This window comes from Solanum lycopersicum, chromosome 11 (assembly GCF_036512215.1).
Source record: "Solanum lycopersicum chromosome 11, SLM_r2.1".
Taxonomy (NCBI): Eukaryota; Viridiplantae; Streptophyta; class Magnoliopsida; order Solanales; family Solanaceae; genus Solanum; species Solanum lycopersicum.
This window is the reverse complement of record NC_090810.1, coordinates 17,350,393-17,357,125: the sequence shown is the minus strand read 5'-3', so window position 1 is coordinate 17,357,125 and position 6,733 is coordinate 17,350,393.

Sequence of the window (6,733 nt, the reverse complement as noted above, 5' to 3'; positions counted from 1 at the left end):
TGTGACAAAATGTTACTCATTACCTTAAAAAATAATTTTGTTAAACGGTTTATAATATGGGTGAAAGGAACTATCTAAGACGCCTAAATTGTTGTGTGAGATTTAGCTAGGGATTTGGGCATTATAAAACGTAGACGGACCGTCGTCCCACCTACAGACTGTTGATGGTGTCGTTGGTCTTGACACTAGGTATGAGAAAATTGATATTTTCTTGCCTTTTTGAATACGAGGTGTTTCTGTCAGTTGGTCTGCAGGGGCAAACAGGTGCATAATCAAGTTTAATGAGCTCTAAAACGAATAAACAGATTTTACCAATTTCCGTGCACTATAAACCATGGATTTTTTTGACTTACATCATTTTCGAAATATTTTTGCTGAAATATTTCATTGACATCCCTTACAACCTAATTAATGGCGTCAATTGGTCTTAAGGAGGAAACAAGTTCAAACGAGCCCCAAAGTAGGAAACATAACTTTTATCGATTATCGTGTGCTATAGTCCATGAAGCTTTAATGATAGGACACCGAGATTTTATATTTAAATTTTTTTATTAACGTTGGTTACGACTTAATAATAGAGTCAATTTGTTGTGAGGGGCAAACGTGCGCATTTTCACGTTCAAACGAACCGTAAACTAGGAAAAACCAGATTTTTCAAATTTTTCGTGTCATATAATCAATGGATTTTTTGAAATATAGAATTCAAAAACTTTTTTGCCAGAAAATTTCAAGGACCTCTGTTACGACAGTAACAACCCTAAAAATGGATATTCTAAGTAATGCTTAATATGTCTAGAATGTCAACGATTAGACCAGGTTCACACGGACTGATGCGTGTAGAACCAGACCTCGGAACCCTTGCTACATCCAAGCCAACTAACTTGAATATTTAGTTGAGCTAGGAAAGTTTGTATCCAACCATGTAGGACTCTAAAATACGAAGATTTACTCGAAGGAGTCTTTCCGTACTTAAAGAGAGAAAATCTTAGGTTTAGAGGGTCTAGGGATAAAATGGTCTTTTTACAGGCTAAGGTTTGTATGATAGTAAATCTAAATATATAATTAATAATTTAATTAATATGGTTGAGGGGAATTTTGGGGAGAGAGGGCCGAAATTGGGCTCTTGAAATGAAGTCTTGCTCCACCCGGGTTCGAACCTAGGTTTGGAAGCAATGAATTAAATTATTTTTAATTTATGCTGGTAAATATATGTAATTAATTTATATTTATTATTTAATATCTTATTTAAATAAATGTAAATCATATTTTTAATAATTAAATAAAAAAATTATTTGACTAAATCCTAAACTAGAATCCTAATCCTAAAAAAACTAATCTCTCCCACGCTCATCTCTCTCTCACACATATCTATCAATCTCACTCACGATTTTCTCGGTGAAATAACTTCAAAAAAAGTAGGTAAACCAAATTTCTTCACACTTTAAGAACTCACAACGAAAATATAAGAAAACAAACAAAATCAATCACATAGGCAAAGAGAAGTTTGTCCGTCGAGTTGGTGTTGATTTTGAGGGGATTTAGGCGTGAGTTTTGGAGACGATTTTGGGAATCAAGTCGAGGTTTGAACGTCATTAAATATATGGGTTTTTTACTCTTGGTCCCTTTCCCAAGAGACTCTTAAGTCTTAGATGAATCTGTTCGAAAAACTAGGGTTGTTCCCGTTCTTGTCGAACTCGTTGTCCCTAGTATCACTTTGATCTTAATATGAAATAGTTTAGAGATCATGTTGTTGGTATGTTTGATGGTAGATTATGTATGAAATTTGATTTTCGTGATAATGTGTTCTTGATTATGTTATTGGAAATGTATGCATGTTACGTTATGTCAACCGAAAGTATGTGAAAAATGATATGTTTTTATGGTTGAATTTTATGTGAGAATGTTTATGTAAATCATGAGGTGTAGAAGTGGTAAAATGTTGCTGGATGAAATGGTAATTCTTGGATAAATATAATCATGAAAATATTACACTTGAAGATGCATCATATAATCCACGAAATGCCTTATGAATTAACGTATGAATAATTATATAAAGAAGCTGAAAATAGTGAACAAATTTCTAGCATTTTGTAGGTTGGGTTCGGCCAAACAAAATGGTACAAAATGCAATGAAAAATGAATGTAAAATAAGTGAGAAATTAAGGATTGAACCCAAGAAATCATTACATGAAAGCTACAAATAAAATCAGCAAAAGATTAAGACAAAAATGGATTGGAAGAGACTAAATTTCCAGCCTGTTGGAAATCGTAGTCTCGTCCAACTTTTCAGAAAATGAGCTTCATTTAAAATTTATTTTATATGTGAGGTAATTGGGGATTTTGAACCCATGACATCACTAAATGATAATTGCATAAAAATTTTGTGAGAAAATTTCAAGGAAAATTGATGTGGTGAGTGGGGATTGAACCCACAACCTCTTGAATGGATGAGAGAGTTAGGAGAAAAATAACGGAGAAAAAAAATGTGGAGAGTGGGGATAGAACCCGCAACCTATTGGATAGGTGAGAAAGTTAAGAGATAAATTAAAAGAAAAATAATGAGCTTGTGGAGGATTGAACCCACAACCTCCTTCACTTAAGCGAAAAAGGAGAGGAGAAAAAGAGAGAAAATATTATGGGGTTAATGAGGATCGAACTAGGGTCCCCCAAATCTGAAAAATGCGATTATCAAGTTTATAATAAGATTATGTGTTGTCCAAGGGATTTCAAATCAGGTTCCCTTGGCCAATTCCTTATTGACACATAAGTCATACATAAGCAAATATTTAATGAATGCTTCCTCTAAATATCGAAATCAATATCTTGGTATATCTACAAGATGCATAAGTCTTGTAACACATAATCTTGAGTAAATATGAATCACTAATACAAACTATGAATGAAGCCCCATGGATTGTATGTATAGACTCATAAGTCTAGCATACGTCTAAAAGTAAGTGAACTTAAGATGTATGTGATGAAATGATGTAACCCTAAAAGGGTTAAGTAAGAGTGTGAATCACACTAAATGGCCAAGAGCATTGGCGTATGATAAATGAACAATGAAATGATGAAATGAACAAAGAAATGATGAAATGAACAAAGAAATGATGAAACCCTAGAAGGGTTATGTAAGAGTGTGAAACACACTAAATGACCAAGTGCATTGGCATATGATGACATAAACATTCACGTAAAATGGGGTGAGTAATTACGAAGAGAAAATGTTCTAATGTTAACGAATGTGCTGCCAACATGATATGAGGCTAATGTAAAAGATGAGAGCATTCTCAAATGAGCCTAAGTAAATGTTACCAAAACGTACTCACCTATGAGAGTGTAAAGTTAATCAATAGACCATTCTCTATGAACACTTTAATGAAAGTATTGAGATTAACACACTTAATACTAAGTGTGAGATGAGAAATCATCTATTGAGCTATGATGTCCTCACATTAGAAGCCAGCTTCCATGACGTATGAGTTTAATGTAATGGAGCTTTATACTTAGCACCGATAGACTAGCTATGAGTGAAAATGCCTTCTTTCGAGAAAGGCAGAGGTTCACCTAACTCTCATGAGATGAAACTGACCGGTATAACGGGTTTGGGTCTTCTTATATCTCCTAGTGTTTGAACCTGTATTGTCAATATAGGGATCTGGCAGGGTTCAATTCTCATGTACGCTAGCATGTTTTGGATCACTTTGGCCGATGATTCCACCTTTTTCCGGTGTGTGGTTTCATTACACTAGATTTCATGATGCTCACATGATCTATGTCTGTTAAAGTTAAAGTTCCCCATAAATGAATGAGGCCAGCCTCAAATGATGCACATAATGAAATGAATAATACCAAAGGTGTTAGGATAGGATAATAAATAATTGAGCTAGACTTAAGTAATGAGACTAGGTCATTCTTGATCAATGCACTGCGAACCCGATGAAAGTCTTAACCTACATCCTAGGTATAACTGGTGTTTACAATAGGATATGAATGAAATTGAATGAAGTATTATGAATGAATGAAGCAGACTCTGTGTTTACTATATAAGGATCCCTATTTGAGGTCCCATATCTTTAGCCCTTATTTTTGGGAAGTGTTGATGTCAAGTCCATGATTCCAAGGTCTTATGGCATATGAACAAATGATATGAAAACTGTTATGTGCTATGTGCAATATGTTATGTGCTATGTGTAAGATGTTATGTGTTGTGTGAAATATGATAAGTATGATGATGCATGTTACTCTCATGGCATGACTTTGCTAATCCAAATTATGAAAGTTCACTCACTTTCCAAATCCGAATTTGTAAAGCTCACTAACTTTTCTAATCCCAATTTGGCAAGTTCACTAACTTGATTTTCGATAATCATGTTGATAGAAAAGAGTTGTTCTTAATAATACATGTCATTGGTGTGTGCTGAATATACCCGTACTTAGTATAAGTGTGTACTAATCCCATACAACTCTGTAATTTTAGGTGCAAGCACAGGTGGACGCTAGAGCTACAAGTTGACGTTGAAACCATCCGGATGTGAAGTATTCATCCGTACTTGGTAGGCACTCATTTTTTGGAGGATGTTTGCCCATTATATTCTAGCTTTGTTATAGGATTGAGCTAGTGGAGTATGTTCCACTAGCGTTTCTTTCCGCTTTTGTTCAGACATTGTATTGGTGCCATTTTTGCAAGTATACATTTAATTCTATATTAAACTATTTCTTTCATTTGATGATCTTAATGGTAGATGGTTAATGGTGAACAATTATGAATCTAATAGAATGATTAGTATGAATGTTAAGAAACAAAAAGTTTAAAATTTTGCGCTAAAATTAACCTAGACGAAGTAAGAATGACGTAAGTATGCTTGTCTGCGACCTTTAACAGGTCAACGATGCCAGTATCGTCTGGGGTTAAGACTCAGGTCATGAAAAATTTGGTATCAGAGCCCTAGGTTAAATTCCGAAGATAATAAGTTCACATAAACCACATTGAGTAGTTTCTAAGTTATGGTAGTGAAGACCACCACTACCCAGAGTTAGAGACTGCATGGTGCGTAGGAAAATTTCCCTTCTTTTGATCTTATCGTGCCTTCTCTAATGTTTGTTTCTTTGTTTTAAGAGTGTATTAACATCAGCTCTTGAATTTAAAAAGATTAGTACAAGGAGAAACAAAGTCAGAGCAACAAGGTGTTCCCAAGGAGAACCCACCTGCCAGAACCACGGTTAGCAGGTTAAGGGACTTCACGAAGATGAATCCTCCTGTTTACACTGGATCTAAGATTCCTAACAATCTGAAGAAAGAGTGTACGACAACTATGTTGCATGCCAGCATGGGCCTTTCCAGTCTTATGGTCCATTTCCAACAAGTGGAGGAAAACATGAATAAAAAGCATACTAGGCCAGGGAACATGTCAAGACAAGGTGAGAAGAATTTTTCAAGGAAGAGTAGTACTGAAATCAAGGATACGCCCAGGCAACAAATCTGATTTCTTTTATTATAATTCAGCTAATAAATAATAAATATAAATTAATTACATATATTTACCAGTTTAAATTAAAAATAATTTAATCATTGCTTCCACCTAGGTTCGAACCCGGGTGGAGCAAGACTTCACTTCAAGATCCCATTTTCGGCCCTCTCTCCCCAAAATGCCCCTCCACCTTTTTAATTAAAAAGTAAGTGAACCTAAGATGTATGTGATGAAATGATGTAACCCTAAAAGGGTTAAGTAAGACTGTGAAACACACTAAATTGCCAAGTGCATTGGCATATGATGAAATGAACAATGAAATGATGAAATGAACAAAGAAATAATGCGATGAACAATGAAATGATGAAACCTTATAAGGCTTAAGTAAGAGTGTGAAACACACTAAATGGTCAAGTGCATTGGTATATGATCAAATGAACATTCATGTAAAATGGGGTGAGTAATTATGAAGAGCAAATGTGTTAATGTTAATGAATGTTGTGACAACATGATATGAGGCTAATGTAAAAGATGAGAGCAATCTCAAATGAGCCTAAGTAATTGTTACCAAAACGTACTCACCGATGAGAGTGTGATGTTAATGAAGAGACAAGTCTCTATGAACACTCTAATGTAAATATAGATATTAACACACTTAATACTAATGATGTTATTAGAAATCATCTATTGAGCTATGATATCCTCATACTAGAAGCCAGCTTACATAACGTATGAGTAGAATTTGATAGAACTTTATAGTGAGCACCGATAGACTAGCTATGAGCGGTGATGTCTTCTTTCTGGATGGGTGGAGGTTCACCAAACTCTCATGAGATGAGACTGTCCGGCATGCCAGGTATGCATCTCCTCATATCTCCTTTTCTTCGAACCTCTACTGCCAATAAAGGGATCTGGCAGGATTAAATTCCCATATACGCTAGCATGTTATGGGTTACTTTGGTCGGTTATTTTACTTGTTTTCAGTGTGGGGTTTCATGACTCTTGATTCCATGATGCTCACATGATCTATGTCGGTTAAAGTTCCCCATGAATGAATGAGGACAGCCTCAAATGATGCACATAATGAAATGAATGATACCAAAGGTTAAAGGATAGGATAATCAAGAGGTGAGCTAGACTGAAGTAATGACACTAGGTCATTCTTGATCATCGCACAGCGAACCCCATGAAATTCTTAAACTACATCCTTGGTATAGCTGATGTTTATACTAGGCTATGAATGAAATGAAAAGAAGTAGTAT